This window comes from Macaca fascicularis, chromosome 3, assembly GCF_037993035.2.
Source record: "Macaca fascicularis isolate 582-1 chromosome 3, T2T-MFA8v1.1".
Classification (NCBI taxonomy): Eukaryota; Metazoa; Chordata; class Mammalia; order Primates; family Cercopithecidae; genus Macaca; species Macaca fascicularis.
The window spans coordinates 147,899,027-147,923,355 of NC_088377.1; the positions used below are offsets into that span (position 1 = coordinate 147,899,027).

General features: G+C 42.0%; 1 long non-coding RNA gene across 1 annotated transcript in view; it reads right to left on the bottom strand.

Moving 5' to 3' along the window:
• Nucleotides 1–1,712, bottom strand: part of LOC141409915 (uncharacterized) — a 38,853-nt gene extending 37,141 nt beyond the window's left edge. Inside the window, exon 1 of the long non-coding RNA XR_012432780.1 lies at nucleotides 1,161–1,712. This is a non-coding gene — a long non-coding RNA (uncharacterized lncRNA). The remainder of the gene's footprint in view (nucleotides 1–1,160) is intronic.
• Between the last annotated feature and the right edge of the window lie 22,617 nt (nucleotides 1,713–24,329).

Sequence of the window (24,329 nt, forward strand, 5' to 3'; positions counted from 1 at the left end):
TCTTACATATGAGAGTACCCAATACGCACGCCCGCGCACGCACACACACACACACACACACACACACACGCACATATGTGCAACCTGAGAGGGTTGAGAAGATGCTGCCCCATCTCTTCACCTACTTGGCCCTCACTCAGATGCAGCTGGGCCCGAAATCCACCCTCAGGCAGGCTTTTTTTTTTTTTTTTTTTGCTCAAGCAGTTTTTCTCTGAAAGTCATCTTTTTTTAAAAGCAAATACTTACGGGGAGGAGGATGTAATTTTAATACTATAGTCTTCTCATGGCTGTCATCAAATGGCACACATGTGCATGTGTGTATGCTGGGTAGTGGAATAAAATATAATAAAATATATTCTTATAGCAGATTGTGGCCAAGTAGATTGAAAACTTCTGAAAGCCCACAAAACCATTTTGAATTCTACTTCTAAGCCAGCACTGCCACCATCATAAGAAAGGGGACCATGTCTCCAGGTGTAAAGTGTCCTTTGCTACACCTGCTCTCACACCAATTAGGGAGACCTTGACACTGCTAGGCTGCCACTCCAACACCGTCTCAGAACTCCCCACTGCTCCTTTTGCTCTAGGCACAGCGGCTCCTGTTTCTTCCTTCAGCGCTGCTCATGTATGCCCACCTCAAGACATTTGCTTCTGTTCTCCCTCTACCTGGAAGGTTCTTCTCCAGGCCTTTTCATTGGCTGACTCCATTCAATCTTTCAGATCTCTGACCAATTCCTCCTACCTCCTCAGAGAGGCCTTCCTTGACAATCCCATTAGAGTAACCCCTGCCCACTTCCCCATGCTCCACATATATCCATACATTGCCCAGTGACCCTGTATCCTAGTACACAACTTTATTTTCTTCATTGCATTTATCACTATCTGAAATACCTTATTGTCTTCATTTATTGTCTTCCCTCCCCCACCCCACAAAAAGATAAGCCCCATGTCTTTCCTATTTATTTTTCTATTCTTAGTGCCTAGAATAGTGCCTGGCACATGGCAGGGTCTCATAAATGGTTAGGGAATAAACCATCCATAATGGCTATAGAGTGGACATTTGCCCATGATTTGGCTGTCCATCATATGAACTTCCTGTCTATTTTAGGGAACACCACATTGTGAGCCTTGGTGGGAGAAAAGCTGACAATGGTACTCACTCTCTTAGCTTTCCTTTGCGATATGTGTGGACATGTGACTCGCTCAGCCAGTCAGATGCACCTTTCTGGGAACAGCACTAGGGAGCAGGCACAGCAGATGATCGCTGTCATGGGTGGAGGCGGCTGCAGCAGCACTTCTGGTTTCCAGGGTAGCAATAGCAGTGATCCGGGCAGCAGCCATGCAAGCCATGGCATCCTGTGAACAGAGGCAGTGGCACAGTGTCCTCCCTGATTCTGTGGTATGACTTTGGCTTTGTTCTGGTTGTACCAGATTTCTGACACTTCTGCCATCTTCTGAGTCCAGTTCCCAGCCTCTCAGTGACTCTGCGAGCTTCCAGATAGCCTTTTTATAGAGTCCTGTCTGCTTAACCTAGAGCAGTTTCTGGTGCTGGAAATTCTCTTGTCTTTTCCCTTCTCTTGCCTTTCTCATCTTCTGTCTTACCACTCCCTTTGAACTTTCCAAGTCCTTGAAGTCATCTTTATGTCCTTCTCCCTGACTAGATTTGATACTCATCAGTGGCTCCCATGAGTCTTGGCAGTCAGCCTTGGTTTAAAAGGAACAAAGGTCTCTCTGGTATAGTTTTGCTCTACCAGTAAGGGTAGGATGGACCGAAGAACAGTGGGTGGATCCGCATCAGTCATTGGATCTTCTGTGACTCATCAATGAGTTAGATTTTAAGCCTTTGAGTTGGTCAGCACTTACTGATGAATATTTGTGACATTCCATACAGGGCATGTGTGGCTCCTTATAAAAGCAACACACGTGGTTTATCCTCAAGAAACCTGTATAATAGACAGGAAGCGAGAATTGTTACACAATGAAAATAAATAAAAGGATATGGTAGATTGTCCTTCCCAAAGATGGCCACGATAATACCTTCTATATGTTTTCTGAAATGTCACTAATAGAGTTTGGATGTTTGTCTCCTCCAACTCTCATGTTAAATTTGACCCTCAATGTTGGATGTGGGGGCCTGATGGGAGGCGTTTGGGTCATGGGTGGGGGTGGATCTTTCATGAATAGCTTGGTGCCCTCCCAACAGTAATGAGTGAGTTCTCGCCGTGTTAGTTCACATGAGAGCTGGTTGTTGAAAAAGTATGGCACCTCACACCTCTCTCCTGCTCCCTCCTTGCCATATGACATGCCTGCTCCCCCTTCACATTCCACCATGAGAAATGACATCCTAAGGTCCTAGCCAGAAGCAGATGCTGGAGTCATGCTTGTACAACCTGAAGAACTGTGAGCCAAATAAGCCTCTTTTCTTCATACATTACCCAGCCTCAGGTATGCCTTTACAGCAAGATAGAGTAACATAGTTACCTTGCCAAACCCCATCAAGGCTGAGACTCTTTCTCTGTACTCTCTTGAACCTGGGAAAGCCCTGTGACTACTTAGACCAATAGAATGTAAGTAATGCTGCAGCAGCTCCAGGCACAGCCCTTAATTGGTTTGATAATGTCTGCTTCCTGCATCTTGGAAGCCAGTCACTGTGTAAGAAATAGAGCACATTGAGAGGAATGTGCTGTGAGCAGCCCAGTCCCCATGTGGAGAGGCCCTGGAGGAGGAGGTACTGTGTAGAGAGAGAGGTCAGGATGCCAGACTCATGAGTAAGGAAGCCATATATAAGGTGGTCTCCCAGCCCTGCCTCCCCTAGCTGATGCCATGTGGACCACAGACCAAGCACCTAGCTGAGTCCTTCCTAAATTCCTGACCCACACAATTGTGAGCAAAATAAAATGGTTGTTTTAAGTCACTGCATTGTGGGATGGTTATTGTTATGAGACAATGGATTAACTGGATCAAAGGACAAGGACTCATCTATACAGAATGCTTCTGGGCACCTGGCTGTGGCCATGTAGAGTGCTTTATGTAAGTGTGGAAAGAGTTTTGGGTGATAAGAACATCAGAGTAGATACTGTAGACACCTGAGTGTATTCAGTACTCTTTGGAAAAGCAGCTGTCAAATAAAATGAAACTTGTACTTATTCAAAATGGAAAATAATCTCACATTCAGATGTGAGTGATTTCTAGCATCAGTAGTGGAGCCTGGCATGGAGAAACAAGATCCAGGATCATTAACAAAACAAAAGCCCTTCCTCATCTCCAGAGGCACAGCTACACCTAATGGAATCAATTCTCAGAATCCTTCTACTTCTTGGCTCTAGAGTAACCAAGGAGATTTTGCCCTAAATTTTTATTCCAATCCAAAATTGCATTTACTGCAAACTTGGGAAAGTCAGACTACAATCAAACATTGCTTATAATAAGCCCATGCATTATGATGCATGCGATACAAGGTTAAAATGCTACAGCATTATATGTTAGATCCTTAGGAAAGCACAGTTCAACAATTCAAATAATCTTATGTACTTTATGTCCTACTTCCGTTTCTCTCAGAGACACATACTGTAGCCTGCACTTAAAACAAAAGATTGTTTTATTTTGTCTCATCTCTGGCCTCCTTTGTGTTGGCTTTGGTAGCAGCTTCCAGGTGAAATACGACTGCCTCTGAGTTAACCTGGAAGTGGATGACCTGCAAAGGGGTCTGTGCTGCACTGCTTTGTGGCATGTGCAGGCACTATTGGACCTGAGTTTTCTTCTGGAGATATCTGAGAATGGTAGGTTCTGTCTGTTGTCTACTCAGCAGTCATTATCCAATTTACTTCTTTGTTAACAGACCCTGATTTTTAAAATATATCTGGTAGTTATCTCCTTTATGTGGAGGCCAGGTCATTCCTTAGCCCAAGGAAGTGAATTGATTAAGTCAGTGATCTAAGTTCCATCCCTTCTGTCAGTGTTTGGTTCACGAATGGACATGGGACACAATTCCAGCCCATGAAACATGATGCACAGTCAGCTGTGGGACTTTAGGTAAAGTTCTCTTATCTTTTAAGTACGTGCCCAAGTAAGGGATAGTGTCCATTCCCATCTTCTGTCATTTCGTTACTATGTGAGAGTATGAGATCTGGAGCCACTGTCTTGGCCACCTTGAGGGAAGCCAGCCCAAGAGGAAAGGTCAGTGTGCTGACTAGAGTGGAGAGAGGGAAAGAGAGGTGAAAAAAAAAACCAAAACAAAACCTGTGTTCTTAATTGTGTTATAGAGTTGCTGAATTGACCTATTTGAAACTGTCCTAACTTAGGACTTCTTGTTACGTGAAGGAATACATTTTTCTCCTTGTTTAAGCCACACTTAGTTCGGTTTTCAGTTTTTTAGCTGATAGCATACTGAGTCAGTAATTATAAATAAGAAATCAATGATAACGTGTATAGTAGAAGGAAAAACTACCTTCAGCATTGGGGAGAAAAGGTAGCTCATGTTTTTGGATAGGTGAGGCTACAGGAACACATACTGGGTTATGAATTACCTTTGGGGAAGTCCACATTGATTGGAAAGCAAAGGAAGACCTCTGGGAACACCTGAACTGATCTCAGTTTTGAAAAGCTTGGCTGGTCGCGGTGGCTCACGCCTGTAATCCCAGCACTTTGGGAGGCTGAGGCGGGCAGATCATGGGGTCAGGAGATCGAGACCATCCTGGCTAACATGATGAAGCCCCGTCTCTACTAAAAATACAAAAAATTAGTAGGGCATGATGGCGGGCGCCTGTAGTCCCAGCTACTCAGGAGGCTGAGGCAGGAGAATGACCTGAAACTGGGAGGCGGAGCTTGCAGTGAGCAGAGATTGCGCCACTGCACTCCAGCCTGGGCAACAGAGTGAGACTCCATCTCAAAAAAAAAAAGAAAAAAGAAAAAGAAAAGCTCAAAATAAGGGGGTCAAGAGCAAAAAGCCACTGTTACACAGCATTTCTCCAAGGCTTCATTAGCCCACAAGGAAAATGCAGAGAGTCTGAAAGATCTGAAACCCTACATGAGATTGTCATAGCACCTATGAAGATGACACTTGTGAGCCTAGACAAGGATGCAATAAATGAAGAAAGTAGGGTTGTAATTTCTGTAGTGCATAGTCATGACGACACAAAGTGAATGCACCTTTACAGCAGTTCACCTATGAGACAGTAAAGGAAACTCTTTGGAAAACAGCTCTGGATGACAGAGAGAGTTGTCTGTGTCCAACTGGCTGCCCCAGAGACTTGTCACATGCCACAGGCCTCCTGGGCGTGCACCAATAGCCTGGCTTGTGACTGAGACATGCACTGCCATCAGCTCCTTTGACAGCTCCCAGAGTGATGAACATCCTCTTGACACTTGGAACTGCACATGTTTTAATTCGTTTGTCACAGGCTATATGTGTTGTTTGTGTGCTCTGAATCAAATCCTGATGTATTTCTTGGAATGAAGGAAACATAAATTTTCTAATCTGATAAATAATAGCAACTTCTCAGTAAGCAGCAAAAAAAAAAAAAAAAAAAAAAAAAAAAAGACTAACATGGAAAGTTATCCACTTCTAGCCCCTCAGAAGGCAATTTGGGTCTATTAGTAGCCTTCAGTTGATTTCTCTTAGAAGCTCCTGAAAAAGAACAAGGTAACACTTGACATCCAGGAGCTGGCCTGACCCTCCCCACTGGGCCTGGTGTTCTTTCATGGAATGTCAACAATCTTATATAACATAACATCAACATCAGACAAGGCTACTCTGTGACTGCAAAATGGATCAGAGAGAAACAACCACATCGTAATCACATCTGAACACAGATAAAATATCATTAATGTGATTATGGAATCTGGCAAGTCCTAAGATCTGCAGGGTGAGCTGGCCAGCTGCAGACCCAGGAAAGCCAATGGGTTTAGTTCTGTTCTGAATCGGAAGGCCTGAGAACCATGAGAGCTGTTGGTGCAGTTCTTGTCTCTCAAGTCTGACAGGCTTGGGACTCAGGGAATGCTGATGTTTCAGTTTGAGTCTGAAGGCAGGAAGAAAGTCAACGTTCCAGCTAGAAGACGATCAGGCAAAGAGGAAATTCTCCTTTAATTAGCTCTTTTATTCTACTCAGGCCTTTGACCGATTGGATGAGGCCCACCCTCACCAGGAAGGGCAATGTGCTTTACTCAGTTCACCAATTTAAATACTAATCTTTTTTTCTTTTTGAGACGGAGTCTTGCTTTGTCACTCATGCTGGATAAAGTGAGATTCCACTTTGCAGTGGCAAGATCTCGGCTCACTGCAACCTCTGCATCCCAGGTTCAAGTGATTCTCCTGCCTCAGCCTCCTGAGTAGCTGGGATTACAGGCATATGCTATCATGCCTGGCTAATTTTTGCATTTTTAGTAGAGACAGGGTTTCACCATGTTGCCCAGGCTAGTTTCGAACACCTGGCTCAAGTGATCTGCGTGCCTCGGCCTTCCAAAGCGTTGGGACTACAGGATGAGTCACCACGCTGGCCTTAAATGTCAATCTTATCCAAAAACGCCCTCACAGACACACCCAGAATGATGATAAACCAGACATCTGCGCAGCCCGGGCCCAGTCAAGTTGACACATAAAATTAACCATTATAGCATTTTCCCCAAGATTCCATAGCTAGTCATTGGTGGAGCCAGAATTCAAACACTGTTGTCTAACTCTGAAGTCCAAGCTCTTGACCACTCTGCCACAGTGCTCCCCTCTTAATCCTCCTATATCTCTCTTATTTGGGCATTATCCAGAGACAATCTAAGAAGAATTCTATGCTAATTTTCACAGATCTTAGAGTTTGAACTACGCAGTTTGAAACTGAGTTACATATTATCTCATGTTTCTGCTATTGTTTCCTATATGATTTTTCTCATCCCTCTCGTTAGATTGTAAGAAATTTAGAAACAAGGACTATGTCTTATGCTTTAATAATAGCTAATATTATTAAATACTTACAAGGAACCATGCAATTTACATGCATTATCCATTTAATCCTTACAATAATACTCTAAGGTAGCTACTTGTTATTCGTGTTTTACTACAGCCTAGATACTGATCAACCTGCACAAAGTTACAGGGGCAGTAAGTGGAGCCAGGGTTTGAACCAAGATGATCTGGCCCCAGAACCTGTTCTCTGTTTTTAAAAAATACCAGATGAGTGTATGCTTTATTTTTTTCCAGTAGTTTAAAACTAGTTCTTTAGTTTAAGTACAAATCCACAATTTCATTTCCATCCTATTGCAGATGTGCTTAGGGCAATCAAAGAACTCCATCTAATTTTTGGTTCTTATGAAGGTGCTTTTTTGGTGTAGATGGTTGTTAAATGGGTGTCCTTGCAGGTGGCATGATTGGTGGAGCCTTCTGTCCCTCTATCTTGCTCTGTTCCCCCTCCCCAGAACCTGTCTTAACCATTATGTTTTTTACTTTCACTTTGATGCACTTCTTGTATCCTTTCCCCCATTCTCAGTACCCATCTAAGTGGGTGGTTTCAGAGACCAAGAGCTCCTTGGGAGGTGGAATGGCTTGGAGGTTGGCTGACTGTGTGGAGTGTAGTCCCTTCTTCAGGGTGCACCTGGCTTGTGGTTTGGCCTGCACTGCTCTCTGCAACTCCTCTGCTCAGACTCCTGCACCTCCTGGGAAGCCAGGATTAACAGTTCCCAGAGACCCTCCCTCAAGGCACTCAGGCTGTCCTCACTTGCCCAATCCCTGGTGCCAAGGCTGGGCATCAAAAATGCAATGTCACCTTACTAAGCACTGACTGGCTTCTGCTAGCATGAGACACTGCCCCACCAGAGCTGCACAAACATGCTCTTTGCATAAGGGGATATCTGCAGCCTCATCCAGAGGCTGGGCATGGTGCCTGGGGGTGGGTTGCTAGGCTTGGTCATACCTAGTCCTCTCTGGAGCTGCTGGGACATAAGTTGCTAACTTAGCACCCCAGGGAGTCAGAACAGAGGGACCCATTGCCCTCCTCCAGCACACTTACCTCCATCTTACCTGCACAAGGAGGCAATGTTTACTTTAGTTTTTAATTTTTTATTTTTTGAGATGGAGTCTCACTCTGTTGCCCAGGCTGGAGTGCAGTGGTGCGATCTTGGCTCACTGTAACCTCTGCCTCTCAGGTTCAAGCGATTCTCCTGTCTCAGTCTCCAGAGTGGCTGGGATTACAGGCGCACGCCACCATGCCTGGCTAATTTTTTGTATTTTAGTAGAGATGGGGTTTCACCGTGTTGCCTAGGCTGGTCTCAAACTCCTGAGCTCAGGCAATCGACCCACCTCAGCCTCCCAGAGCGCTAGGATTACAGGCGTGAGCCACCACGCCCAGCCTATTTTTAATCTTTTTTTCACTGCAACCATGAGAGATGTAGCAAGCGATGTTTAAATGCCCCTAAAGCAAAGTTACTACATTCAGAAAGTCCTCAGCTATCTAGATGTAGTCCAATTCAAAATGAGAGTATAGTTTTCAGCTTGGGAAGTTGCCTCTACTTGGTGCCCCTAAAGTATTAGATGCCCTGTCATAGAGCCTTCCTTAGCTAGTCATTAACTTTCTCGAAGCCTAGACTGTGAGCTCTTTAAGGGCAGAACCAGCTCCTACTACAGGGCCTGGAACATAGATGTCTCTTAGGAACTGTTTGTGAATGATAAAACCTGTAGGATTTTCACTCGATATTTCATCACATCACTATCATCAAAAAAGCCTTGCTAAATGAGAAGAATACCTGGAAGAACACAAAAGACTTTTGGGTGTGTCCCCGCTCTGGGGTGAACCAGCTCTGCAACCTTGCCAATGCAAATTTACTTCTGTACCTCAAATTACTTATCTGAATGAATGATGAGGTTGGATTAGAGAAACTCTAAGGTTCCATCTACGTTTAGCATCCTAGGACTCTGCATGTGAGATGCTCTGTGTAGAAAGGGGGTTATAGGAATTTGGTTCCTGCCATATCTGAGTTTACAAACCTAAAAGTGATAACACAGATACGGACACACTGGCATGGGTTCCACCAGCTCTGAAGCTAGCCTCTATAGGGAATGACTGAAAAGGGGCTGGGGATTACGAGTTAGTAACTTTCTAAGCCCTGGCGGATGTGGAACTATAATCAGGACCCCTGGCTTATGGTCATTAGCATCTGCCATTGCATCAAGGCCCTGCTGCCAGGGTGCAGATGTTAAAGAGCTTTCTGGGAGCTCCCCATGCCTCCCCCATCACGAATCTGTGTAACCCTGCTGACAAAATCTGATGCAGGCTCCCCACTTTAGGCCATATGCTTGGAGAAAACATCCTCTGGCGGAGACTCCGGGGGAAAGGAAAGGCGTAACTCTTTGATCTTGATCCCTAACAAAGAATGTGTCTTGGGATCTTTGAAATCTTGGTGAAGAAAAAAAAAACCCCCTGTACTTTCAAAGCTTTTCTTGTTTGATGTATTCTAAAACAGGGGGACAAATATTGTCCTCTGGGGTAAATATTCCTTTGTTCTGGAAAGACACTACAATGGATATTTAGTTATTAAAAGGAAAAGTAAATATTCTCAAATACAGAAATTTAGACCCTGCCTTTCTGAGGGGTTCCGGTGTCATGCACAAAACATAAAAAGCTGTTTTCATTGTGGATGGTGTTGCAGTTCTGCAAATTGTTTTCTATAGGAAAATGTTTAATCTTTAAAGATTTATTCTGCAGAGCCTACAAAAATTGTTTTCCTTTCTTGAAAAATATGTGGATGTCCTTTTTGGAGTGGAGGCTGGAAGCTCTTGGGGGTGAGGGTGGGGCACTGGAGACCCATCCTCACTCAGGCCGGTGAAGAGATTACCAGGGGGCCCAGATTTAAAGTGGGGCTTGTTTGAAGCTGCACTGTTTGCGACATTCTATACTAACTCAGACTTTGGAAAAGGACTGATGTTTAATTTACCGCCTTCTAGTTCATTGTCCAAGGTAAGACCAACCCTCCCTGAATAGGAAGGACATTTCAGCTGTTAATCATGCACAAAGGGGAGAAAACAGAGAGAACCTGGGGAATATTGAGACCAGGATTGCAGACAAGAACCCTATGGACAAGAGAAAAACTGGAGGCCTCTTCCCCTCTCCCTGGTGGGAGGAAATGCAGAGTCTAGGACTGGAGAAGCCTGCTGGGAGCTTGGCTGAGAGGTGCCCAATAAAGGTTGTATGTGGGGAGGCTCGGCCTGTAAACTTTATGATTCCACATTTCTAGTATCAGTTTTGACTTTCTCAGAGTGGTCATTCCTGTGTGCCATTTCCAAATCTTTACTAAAGTCTTGTTACTCATTCAAGCTTAGGTTTAGCCATGCTATTGGGGAACTAAAGGCCTAGGTGATCACAAGAACAGCTCACACGACAACTACGGGAGGGACTGGCAGCAAAATAAATGAGATCTGAGGAGGAGCAGAAGCTAAACATATGGATGGAAGGAATGTTGGAGGCACAACTGTGGCTGCAGATTAATGGGGTAGCTTCGTGAGATAACCTTTGTCCCCAAATACACTAGAGGAGATAGGATCTTCAAAGAGGGAAGCCAGGACCTACTATATGTATGTTAGTGGGGGACACCAAGTTTGCAAACATGGGTTACATTTAGTAAGGTTTGTCCTTTGCCTAGAACAAAAAAAGGGCAAAGTCTTGCACAGGGCCCTGTTCTTGGAAGGAAGAAGGGGACTCGGAGAGCTAAGTACACCGTGGGAAAGAAATAATGAGTGTATGGAGAGGGGTAATAAAATGCTTTTTTGTTTTGTTTTGTTTTGTTTTTGGTAGCAAACAGCAATGTGTAGGAGAGAGAGCATCAGAGACAAGCAACTTGTCCTAACTTACCACACATGGGGTGCAGTCACTTAACTTTCCATAGAGTTTAAGTTCCCACAGTGAGCAGTTTGTTTTTTAAGGATGTTTCTGGTGTGTCCCTCTGTGTTCCCTCCATGTGCAAATCTGCCACCACCATGGAGCAGTTTGATATCCTTTCTCTCCAGTCTTTGCTTTCTTATCAGATCTCTCCAGGGACTCTACTTTCGGCAACTCTGATCACAGCATCTGATGGTCAAAATAGGCAAGTACTTCTGTGGAGTTGTGTTCTTTGGTCTAATGACTCAAATCTGGATTTGATGGCTTAGGGGAAAATGTGCTCAGGGAGCTTCACTACATTTATGTATCTCAACAGGTACAGCAGTGGGAATGGTGGGCTTCTCCACTGCAGATACCTTTTCCAATTTTCTAATTTTCCAAATTAGGAACTCAGATCCTACAGACATGTCTGTAACTACTGGTCTATAAGTCCTGGGCCCTGTTCTCCTTGTGTCTTCAGTGACAGTATTAGCATGGCACACATAGGCGCTTATACATGTGTTGGACAAATGAGTTAATGACATCTATGAATAGCTACAGGAATCATTTTCAAAGACAATCAGCAAGTCATATTGTCCACAAAGGGTTTTCCGCTTTTTCCAGATGTGAGAGGCGATGTGGGAAATGTCATTTAGATGCTGAAAAATTGGAATTTGGGGACATTTGGAGATTTCTGAAGTTCTGCAGAATTTTACAAATCAAGAGCATCCTTTAAAAAAAAGAGATGTGTAATCATCACATAGTACTTTAATGTTCTTCCTGCCCATAACATCTTAACTGCCATCTTCAAAGCCAGACTCCCAGCCTGAAAAAGCCTTAAAAAGTAAAAATTATCCTTTATGTTCTCTGTTGTCATCTTGAATCCTTTCCCCAAATATTGGTCACTGTTCTCCCTTGGGCCATGCAGGACCTGCCTGCTGGTCACTCTATTTTCCTGGCACTGGCCCAGGCCTGGAAGGAGGAAGTGGAGGAGGAGGAAGAGGAGGAAGAGGAGGAGGAAGAGGAGGAACAGGAGGAAGAGGAAGTGGAGGCGGACATAGAAGAAGAGGAGGAGAAAGAGGAAGAGGAGGGGGAAGAGGAGGAGGGGGAAGAGGAGGAGGAGGTTTCCTATGTCCCATCACTCCAAGTTGGAGTCCTACAAATGTTCTTTGGAGACCTTCAACAGTGAAATATTCTATTGCAGCCAGAAATCTAACCATGTGCTCTGACCTAGCATTGAGTCGAAGCTTATTTTGTGTCTGTCTTCAGTATTTTATGGGATGTATGCATCTTTCTAGGGAAGCCCAGAGAATCTGCTGGAGACAAGTGTTTGTTTTAACATGGGCTTTAAAAGAGTATTCAGACGGGTTTGGGGGCTGGAGCACTGCTGTGGCACGTGTTTGGGCCCTGGTAAACAGGGCCTAAATTTTTTTTTCGCTCCACTAAAAATTATGCATCTCACCTTCCATTACACACCTTACATAGATTAGTTGACATTCTGCACCAGGATTTTTGGGTAAATGTAAGCAGGCCTGGTGGGATGAGAGTTAGGGAGGCAGATCAGGGGTCCTAGTAAAGAGAGGGGACTTGAAATTGACTGCCTGGCTGTGAATTCTGGCCAAGGCACACAAAAGTGGGGTGCTCTTCAGGATACTCACCCTTCTTAACCCTTGGTTTCCTCATTTGTAAAATAACTTCCTCAGAGTTATTTTGAGGAGTTACTATGACAGAAAATACTTAAAATAGTTCTTGAGTGTGATATGTAAGTGACTGTTATTATTGTCCTAGGCAATCCTTGGGTCTATGCTTTTCTAGGATATTCACATGGTCCTGGGACACAATATCTCTCAATGGTTCCCAGTCAATGCCTTAAGGCTTATGGGGAGCCAAGGAAACTGATTGCTATTTTCTGGACACCTAAGTTCTACTTCTGAAAACCATTTGTGCTTCATCAAAGAGTTCAGCCAGAGAAGTGTCATCCAAGGTGATGCTGGGTGGGACCAAGGAGGCTGGTACATGATGGGCTCTATTGTCACCTCTCAATCTGACATTCTCCATTCCCATGAGGATCCCATATTTGAGTGGCTACCATTATTACTGGAGTCAGAAATTATTCCAGGCCCAAGGGTTCTTGCTCTAGTAAAAAGCCTACAAGCCTTTGTAGTGCTCTGATCTTAAATAGGTGAGCCGGTGCGTGCAGCTTGATGGATGCTTCTCCTAACTTAGGGAGGTAGTAATGAACAAAGTTGCTAAGGACACCCAATTGTTTTAATGTCATATGCCCTCCAAAGCCCCTGAAGTTCACAGAAAATAACTCCGTTCTTATAAGCTGGACATCAGATGGAAATGAGCTATCAAGAACTTGAGCTGAAATTCTTTCTAGTCTCACATATGTAGAGATTAAAAAGCAATTTCCTTCAAATAATGATTAAATCATCCTCTTAGCAGTTCTACTTCAGTGTCTTGTTTTAGGAGGCTTATTCCATTATCTTGGCAAGGGAAAGAGCAGCAACAGGAATTATCAAGAGTAAAAGACAAAATTTCATATTGGGTTCATTTTTAATGTGAAAGTCAGAGCATTATTAAATGAGTTGTCTAATAATAGTTATTAAGAATGCCTTTGGTTAAACAAAGCTGGATTTATCAAAATGCTTGGGATCAAGTGAAAAGGAAAAAGAATACTAGAAAAATCAGGCAGCATAGTGCAGGCATATGAGTCTTCAAAGGCGTGGCATGGGGGCACCTGTGACCACATGATCATGGCTACCGCATGCAGAGCCAGTCCAACCACCAGTAGGGGCAGAGGGTTATTAGAGAAGATGAATGTCTAGGCCTGCAAGAGCTGCAGCCGGGGAGAAGTAAAAGAGCTTACTGCAACTAAGAAGTTCCTGTTTTTCCAAAGAACACTCAAAGTAAACAAAAGGCAAGACGTCATGCCTCTAACCTGTTCATTCCACAACCTGCCACCTCCCACGTCTCAGATTAAACAAACAATAATTGAATCAGATGACTTTAAAAATAGGCGGATGTCCTCAAATGAACAGGCTACATCTGGTGGCCCTCAACAGATCCACATGTTGTTTTTAGCTATTAAATCCATATCCCAACCCTATGGAGTGACACAGTAAGCAAAATCATAACATTTAAAAGTGGATTGACTTAGACATGATTTAGTCCAACTCTGTCTTCACTGATGAGAAAAATCACTCATTCATTTGTCTCATTTAACAAATTTTTGTTGTTCACTTACTATCTGCTCACAACTGTGAATAGTCACATCTGATCTCTGCCCTCGCAGTACAGTCTCAGTGGAGGAGGAGAAGCAGTAACAATACAACGTGAAGAATCCTGTGATGAGAGGAGTAGACGATTCCTTAAGCTGCAGAAAGGGAAACATAACTTAGATGTGGGATGTCAGGACTACCTTAAGGAGAAGCTGAAGGATGAGGAGGAAGCCAGGCTAGCAGGAAGGGGAGTGAGAAGAGGAAGCAGCACAGGTGAAAAGGCTGGAAAGGAGAGAGGATGGCCCTTTAGTGGAGACAAGTGACTGACTGAGTGTCATAGCTGTTGGATAAATTAGAGAGCTGAGTCTTGTCAAGGAAGGAGACCCTGACTGTATTTAGACTTGAGACTTGTGAAAAGCGATTTTATTGGGCTCAAGCTTATTGTGAGTAACTGTCGCAGGGAACAAGCAATTAGAAAGAGCTATATCATATACTAGAAGTACTTGCAGTATGGTTTTTATACTGTATAAAACAAAGGAATGAGCTATGATCACCACCACTGCACTCCAGCCTGGGTGACAGAGCAAGACTGTCTCTAAAAGCAAACAAACAAAAAAATACAACAAATAAATTAAAAAACACTAAAGGAATGAGCTCTGGGCAGGAACGAGCTGCCCAGCTTTTTAATATAATAATACATGGATATAGTTAATAATAGAATAAAAATAAAAAATCAATGATAAACTATGGTGATTCACTGAAAATTTTTTTATTTCTGAAGTGATTAATCCCAAAACACCAGAAGGCTCTCCCTGACCATCCTCTGTACTGGTATATTAATCCATTTTGGGTTGCTATAAAGGAACGCCTGAGGCAGAGTAATTTATAAGGTTTATTTGGCTCATGGTTCTGCAGGCTGTGCAAGCCTGGCTCCAGCATCTGCTTGGCTACCAGTGAGGCCCCAGGAAGCTTTTACTCAAGGTGGAAAGCAAAGGAGGAGCAGGCATGGCACGTAGCAAGAGACGGAGCAAGAGAGATGCTAAGTGGACTTCAACAACCAGGTCTCATGTGAACTAGCAGAGTGAGAACTCACTCATTACTGCAGAGTACCAAGCCCTTCATGAAGGATCCACAGCCATGATCCAAACACCTCTCACTAGGCCCCACCTCCATAGTGGGAATCCATTTCCACAAGAAATTAAGAGGGGACAAAAATCCAAATTATACCAACAGGTGAGCGGCTCCCCTGCTTTGGAAAATATGGGGCAACTTCATGGCCTGTTTGCTTGAACAGATGCTCTTTGACTTACCATGGGGCTCCAACCCAATAAACCCATCATAAGTTTGAAAATATCCTAAGTCGAAAATGCACTTAACACCCCTAACCCACAAAAAAATCATAGCTTACCTTAGGTCACCTTAAATGTGCTCAGAACATTTATGTTAGCCTACTGTTGGGCAAAATCACCTAACACAATGTCTATTTTACAATGAAGTGTAGAATATGTCATGTATTTTATTAAATACTGTACTGAAAGTGAAAAACAGAATGGTTGCCTGTGTACTTGAAGTAAAGTTCACACCGAATGCATATCACTTCTGCACCATTGTAAGTAGAAAAATTAAGTTGAGCCATAGTACGCCGGGGACCATCTGTATGTTGCTCCTCTCCCACTTTTACTCCACTCCAATTGTTCTTGCTACCTGAGCACAGTCAAAGTGTACACTTTTAGGGGAAGAAAGCATACTTGGAAAGTTTTGCGAAAAATTAATTTTTAAAATATAAATATTTCCCCATGAACTAATACTACAACAAAGCTCCTCTTCTTGCTCACCCTTCATTTGTCTGTGTACCTCATTCTTCCTGGTCACAGGACAAGAACTCAGAACCCGCCAAATGGTGAGGCTAAAAGAGCTGTAACACAAACAGGGCTGAGACATGGCCCTTCTTCTCCACATTGCAGGTGAAGAGAAGGAAAGAAGAGCTGCAGCCCTTCAGGGAGCCCAGACCTGGGAGCTCCCTGAGCCAGGGCTGTGACTCCCTCTTTGAGGCCCTGTAGTTCCTGGCATCTCCAAGCTTCTAGGAGCCACTGCATTCCCCAGTGCCAGCCAGGGACTTGCAGTGCACCTGGTCCAGCTGGAGCCTCACAGAGAGCTGGTGCCCATGCTGGCAGCTGGAGCTGCCCGCCCCACAGCAAAAGTTGATGTGTCTGACTATGCAGTGGCTGGACCCTGCGCTCACTCACACACCTCTCGCAGCTCCACGCCTGACTTACAGTCTCCCTTGTAGGCATGGAATCCAGGCTAGCAGTTTGAGCTGGGTGCAGCCTGCCAGGCCAAGTGGGCGGAATGAGGCCAGAGGGCCCGGGCAAAACAGGCAAAGGCGCCACCGGCCACAGGTTTTGGGCCAGAAAAGCGACACCCCAAAGATCCCATAACATAATATTTTATTTTTCAGTTAATGTTGCTATCAGCAGTGGCTGTTCCTCAGAGAGACTTCAGCAGATCTTGATTTCCACATAACTTTTCCACAGTCTCCCTTCTCCCAGACTGGGTCCCCTGAAGTCTCCCGATCAGGACATTTGCACTCCCACTGACAAATAAACGTTAAGCCATTTTGTGGTGATCTTTCTCTCTGCCTCATAACTTTCTATTTTTGGAAATCATCATTTGTGATTTATTATCCAATTATTTGAATAACTACAGCATTTTGCTTTTATCGCCTTGTAAAAAATGAGTAGAATATAGAGAGATTAAATAAGATCTAGTATTTGATAGCACAACAGGGTGATTACAGTCAACAATAAGTTATCATACATTTTAAAATAATAAAAAGAGTTATTGGAGTGTTCGTAACAAAGAAATAAATGCCTAAGGTGATGGATACCCCATTTGCCCTGATGTGAATATCACACATTGTATGCTTGTATCAAAATATTTCATGTACCCCATAAACACACCTACTATTTAAACATTAAATAAACACGGATAAGTAATAGATTTTATTTTGTTAAAAAAAAAATGAGTGGAAGGTAGCAAAATGAAAGTGCCAATACCAGGGATAGTGCAGTTAGGTCTACTGAAGGCAGGCCATGTTTACCTTTAGTGAGATGTTCAATGGATATCGAATGCTGACTATGAGTTTGGTTTCAGAAGAAAGGAACCACAGGAGACTACAGATGACATTCTGAAATATCATCAAAGACAAGGCGTGTTGACAGAGGAATTAAGGAGCCTGCATAAGTATAAATTGAGAATTAGCAGTCCAATCCATGGAGACATGCACAAGGCTTTGGAAGCGACTTCTCACAGACCCCTTCTCATAGAAGAAGGTGGCTGGTGTTCAACTTTCTTTTGACAACAAATTTAAGAAAGCTGATCTCACACCACTAAATACAATCTCTATCAGCTCATCCTCCCCACATCTTTAGATAAGTTCCTTTTCTAGGCTGAGACAACCGGCAGTGGAGGTAAGAAATTATTTCAAAACATGCATTTTTATTTTCTATACTTAATGCTTATTGTTTTTAATGTATTCATTTACCATGTACATATTGTATACCCAAGCAAAACATTACGTGTTTAATCACAATTATGGATTTCATAACATTTTGAGCCCTCTGGAAGCAGAACCCTCTATATGCCGACTGACTTTTTAGACTTTCAAATATGTTTTCAGGAATTCATTACATACAAATGTAAGGGACTTGATATATGAATTATTGGGGGACGATCTCTCTCATTAAGAACACTGTGGTGTTCTTTTGAAAAAGGATGTTCTTTTTTACAATGCAAATGTTGAGTCTTTTTTGTACATTTCTAAACATAAATGAAGCAAAAGTGTGCCCTTCAGCATCAAGGTGAGTCACTTGGCTTTCAGGCTGGGGACTGCTACCTGGAGACATTTAACAGGTGACAAGCAAATAACACTCCCAAGCCACTGACAGTTATGGATCTGATTATGTGCTTGGTATGTTGTTATTATAATTCAAGTAAACTGACCACTTTATCTTGAAGAAACTAAAGATATAGGGTATGTTGTTTAATCTTCATAGGAACAATGGAGAGAGGTCTTACCCCCATCCTGATGGCTTGTCCTTCCCTGGAGTATCAGGTTCAAACAGCATCAAAACTTAAAAAAAAAAATGCTCAGTTTATCTTCTAAGTGGATCAAACATATATTTCTTTGCCAATAGAGCTGTTTTTACTTTTCCCAAATATTTTACTGTGGAGTCTTTGAAAGCATGGTGCTCAGTAGCTTGTAGTGACCTATTTTTTTTTAAACAGTTCTAGAAATAAAGATTTCTAAATGTATTTTCTTTTCTTTTCTTTTTTTTAAAATAGAGGTGGGGACTCACTATGTTGACCAGGCTGGTTTCGAGCTCCTAGTCTCAAGGAATCCTGCCATCTGTGCCTCCCAAAGTGCTGAGATTACAAGCATAAGCCACCATACCCGGCCTAAATATATTTTCTTAAATAGTTTTTATTTTGAAGTTATAATCTCTAGTTTGTGACTAAATGTTTAGAGATATCAAAGTAAAGCTCTTTCATATACAGATACATCTTATTTGAATTTTGAAGACACAAAAGCAATAATTTAAAAATATAAATATTTAATAATTGCCTCCACTTGATTTTTTGGGTTAGATTGTGTTTGGAAGGATTTGGTGCCTATTGGATCTGATTTCCAAAGCTTAAGGTATTCTCATAGTATATAATGCATTTGAAACATTACCAAAGATGATGATAGAGTGTGAATTTATGTAAATGATCAGAAATTTGAGAAGGTACAATAGCGTATGTAATATATGAAGCCAATTTAAAAAATACGCTTATCTAAATGCATGAGAAAGAAAGGTCTGGAAGGAGATATACTAAGTTATCAATAATGGTTATACCTGGGTGATGAGATGATGGATTTTTTGCTCTTTTCAAAATTTTGATAATACAGTTATGTTTATAAGTAAAAACAATACTTTTGAAATGAGAAAGGAAAAAATTTGAAGTGGGGAAGGGAGTACTTTTGAGGCCTTGCGACTTCTCTGGCTTTTAGGAGTTACTGAATTGAAATAGGCCTAGTAGAGGCTTAAAAAACAAAGAATTTTAAATCAACAATGTGATAATCCCATTTTGCATTTCATTATGAAGCTTTAATGCTTTTTAAAAATAACAGATATACCTGTAATCCCAGCACTTTCAGAGGCCGAGGTGGGTGGATCACAAGGTCAGGAGGTGGAGATCATGGTGAAACCCTGTCTCTACTAAAAATACAAAAAATTAGCCAGATGCGGTGGCGGGCACCTGTAGTCCCAGCTACTTGGGAGGCTGAGGCAGGAGAATGGCATGAACCCGGGAGGTGGAGCCTGCAGTGAGCTGAGATCGCAGTACTGCACTCCAGCCTGGGTGACAGAGAGAGACTCCATCTCAAAAAATAAAATAAAATAAAATAACAGGTATAGAACTTAAAGTCACTAACTAGCTCAAGTACCAAACTTTGCATGAGACCTTTCCAACCTTAAAAGTTTGAAAATTTACCAAAAACTCAGAGCCAACATCTAGGTGGATGTACTTATGTTCAGGCATAATTAGATATTTGTAGATATTTACTGTAGATAAAATAAACACTGAAGCGAAAGATGCAATCTTAAAAGATGAATGATTTGATCAGTATATCTAAGGGATACCTGCACTGCCATGTTTATTGCAGCGTAATTTGCAACAGCAAAGTCATGAACTCAACCTCAGTGTCCATCAATGGACAAATGGATAAAGAAATTGTGGCATATATACACAATAGAATATTATTCAACTGTAAAAATGAATGAAATTATGTCATTTCCAGCAATATGGAACTGGAGGCCATAATCTCAAGTGAAACAACTCAGAAACCGAAAATCAAACACTGCATGTTCTTTCTCATATGTGGGAGCTAAAGAAGTTGATCTCATGGAGGTAGTGATTAGAGTAATAGATACCAGAGGCTGGGAATGGTGTGTATTGGGGGGATAAAAAGAGATTGGTTAATGGGTACAAACATACAGTTAGATAGAAAAAATAAGTTCTAATGTTCAATAGTGAAGTGGTACAGTTAACAACATGTATTGTATGTTTCAAAATAGCTAGAAGAGAGGACTTGAAATGTTCCCAACAGATAGAAATGACAAATACTTGAGGTGATGGATATCTCACCCTGACTTGATCGTTACACAGTCTATGCATGATTACCACATACTCCGTGAATATATACAAATGTTTGTAGCAGCAGATCAATGATTTATTTTATTGATTAATTGAGAAAATGGTTGTGACCTAACAATTTTTTATAGCACTCGTCTTGTGAGTTAGAATATATGATTTGCTGTTCTTAATATCGTTTTTCATCCCTGTGAACACAAGCGAGTCATGTTTCATCCCAGTTTCTTTTAAGTCTGCTTTTCTGTAAAGCAAGGTAGATTTTCTGGTGGGGGCCCCTGGAAAAGAGCTTGCCAGTGAGCGCCAACTCCATTGGTGTCTGAGGCTCCCGGGGCTATTTTAAACTGTTACACTAGCCGACACCAGGGCTCTGAGAACTTACTACATTTTTAGTTGATTTCTTCTTGTTTCTATGCTGGCCCCCTCCTCCTGTCTTGCTCCGCCAAAGGTGAAACAGTTCATATGCCCCATCCATCTTAGGAAAGATTGTCACTCTATGCCATTTGATTTACTTGGTTGTCTTGTGATCTCATGATGAATTCAAGAAAATTTATGATTTTGTAAATTACCTGAGTTTTCTCATTAGCGTGACAGCAAGCTTCTCTTGGAGCTTTCTACATCCTATGAGGAAGCAGAACCAACATCCTTTTAATTCTGTCTCCTACAGTCGGGATCTAGAAGAAACTGGCTTTTCCAATTTTATAAGACTCTGGATTTCTAAATAGAGTCTATTCCTTTTTACTTTTGCCTGCCATTTCTTTCCTGAGCTCACCTTTTTTTCTGTGATATCTACTAAAAGGTAGCTAATGCAGCACACCGTTTCCATTTTGTTTCTAACATCTTCCTCCAGAACTGCTGGGATACTATCCTTATACTCTACCTTCTTGAGTTCCCGCAGGTGGAAACTTTAGAAAATGTTTTTCTACTGCATAGCATGAATCCATAGCATTTCAGTCTCCAGTATCTGTGTCTTCACTGCCTTCCAGTGAAGAAAATGCGATGAAAATGCCTCAGATGTTTGTCATGCAATATCCAAAAGGGACCAGCTTGTGGTCAGGATAAATTTTGCTATGCTACAGAAATCTTAATGGATTGACCAAGAAAGTTTATCTTATACATGAAGTTTGGTGCAGTTTGAGTACTTCTTCTCCATAGCTGCATCATTTGGGACACATGGCCTCAAAAATTGCTGTGTTAGGTAAAATGACGAGAGAAGAATGGAAGAAACACATTGACTTTTAACCACCTTAGTTTAGAAGTGGCCATGTTACTTCTGCTCACAGCCCATTGGCCAGAACTACTCACATGGCCCCAACCTAAATGCAAAGATGCTAGGAATATAGGGGGAAAAAATGGACATTTGAGCAGCCTCCCTGTTACCCTGTATCTGTCATTCCAATATATGGCCTAAAAGGAACAAGATTAGCTTTTCTCTTGTTGGTATTTTTGAAATAGAGGTAGCAAATACATTTCAGATGGCAGCATTGTCTAGTAACACACAGGTGGGAGGCAGGCTACCCGAGACTCCTCACTGGCTCTCGCCCTTCCCTTCCCCCACAGCTGCCCGAGAGGCTCTGATAGAACTAACATGGGAGGATATTCGAGCTCATACAGCGCCTCCATATTTATGAATCACTATAAATCATTTTCAGACCTGGAAAGCACCACCACCAGAGGTGACATTAGGCTGGCACATACCACCACTGTGGTGCACTGTTATTTATAGCCATATATCCATCCTAATGAATCAGTGCCCAGGCCTTATGATGATCAGTTATGTTGACTATCACCTCTGCTTATAATTTAAATACAGTCATGTGCCACACAGTGATGTTTTGGTCAACAACAGACCACATATACAGCAGTGGTCCCCAAAGATTAGAATGAAGCTAAAGAATCTCTATCACCTAGTGACGCTGCAGCCCTTGTAATGTTGTAGTACAACGTGTTACTCACGTGTCTGTGGAGATGCTGGGGGAAACACACCTACTGTGCTTTCAGTCATATAAAAGTCTAGCACATGCAATTATGTACAGTACATACTTGATAAGAAATGACTGTTACTGGTTTATGTATTTACTGTATTGTGTTTTTTATTAATTTAGAGTATACTTCTTCCACTTATTAAAAAGAAAGTTAACTGTAAAACAGCCTCAGGTAGGTCCTTCAGGAAGTATCCCAGAGAAAGGCATTGTTATCATAGGCGATGACAGCTCCATGCCTGTTACTGCCCCTGAAGACCTTCCGGTGAGAAAAGATGTGGAGTTGGAAGACAGTGACACTGATAATCTTGACCCAGTGCAGGTCTGGGTTGTTGTGTTTGTGTCTTAGTTTTTAACCAAAGATTTTTAAAGTAAAAAACAGTTTTTTAAATAAAAGCTTATAGAATAAAGATATAAAGAAAGAATACTTTTGTACAGCTGCACGATGTGTTTTAACCTAAGTGTTATTACAAATAGTCAAAATTAAAAAAATTATAAAGTAAAAATTTATAGTAAACGAAGGTTAATTTATTATTGAAGAAAGAAAATTATTTTAAAATAAATGTCATGTAGCCTAAGTGTGCAGTGTTTATAAAGTCAACAGCAGGGGACAGCAATGTCTTAAGCATTCATATTCACCCACCACTCACTCACCCACCCACCCAGAGTGACTTCCAGTCCTTTAAGCTCCATTCATGGTAAGTGTCCTATACAGACGGACCATTTTTTATCTTGTATACCATATTTTTAGTGTACCTTTTCTGTGTTTAGACATGTTTAGATACACAAATACTTACAGTTCTGTTACAATTGCCTACAGTATTCAGTACAGTGGTGAGCTATACAGGTGTGTAGCCTGGGAGTAATAGACTATTCCATGGAGCCCAGGTGTGTAGTGGGCTCTATAGTCTAGGTTTGTGCAAGCACAGTACATTCTAGGATTTTTACACAACAATGAAACCACTAATGATGCATTTCTCAGAATGTATCTCCATTGTTAAGCAACACATGACGGTCCAACAAATTACTGCTAGATCGTGCTGCTGCTTAATATTTTGTTTTTAAAGCAACTCCAGTCTAAACTAAACATCCTGAAAAATAATGTCAGTGTTGATGCTAGGTTTCCTGGAAAACACAGCTCAGAAGCCTCGCCTAGCATATTACCCAAACCTTTCTATACGTCTTCTGGCAGCATCTTTTCCCCTTTTAGGCTTCTTCACTTATGGTAATGGCCAGCATTTCTTCTCTCTCCCTTTCTGTGCCCACACAGTCTACTTTCTATGAGGTGGCCTTTTAATTCCATATTCTTTCTCTGCCCTGCCCTCCCCCCTACAACTGTCCCTCTCTGCTGTACAAGGCACCTTGGAAAATATATCCTGATCCCATGTGGACCGCTTTAACCTTATCTGGAAATCAGGTAAATAAATTCATTACTCTCTATTTTACCTAAGACCATACCAATTCCTCCATCAATACTACTCAAATTTTTGCCACTAGAAAAAAAAAAAAGAAAAGAAAAGATGCCACTCCCCAAAGTACTCAGATTGTTACCAGCAGAAGCTGAGTATCTGGTTCACCAGATCGCACCAAGCAGGTTTCTGGCTCACCAGATCGCACCAAGCAGGGTGTTTCCGTCGTAGTGACTGCTGATGAAACCCTTCAGAAGAGGAGAATCTGCCAACTTCATCACAAATGTGTGTGAATGATAGATTTTCCCTGCCTCAAACACTCATGAACTGCAGATGGTAAATACTCTGCCTTTAAAAAGCAGATTTATTTCTCAGGCTGTTAAAATGCAAAAGAACACAGCTTTCTGACACTGCAGGTTTGCCAAAGTCTTTGTTTTCAAGCAATCTTAAATATAACTGCCCTTTGAAAGTTATAGATACTCTTGCAATAAAAACATTTAATAATTGTGTAATCAAACTGATTTTGTCTATGATGCTGTCATTATAGTTTCCAAGAGAAAAATAGTGCCAATCCTGGTGGAAAGTGCCCCTTTCAAGTAGCTGGTTTGGAGTGGCAATCCTTTTGTCCTCTTAAAAATAGACACATAGATATAGATAGAATTACACCATGAATATTATCAGGGATAA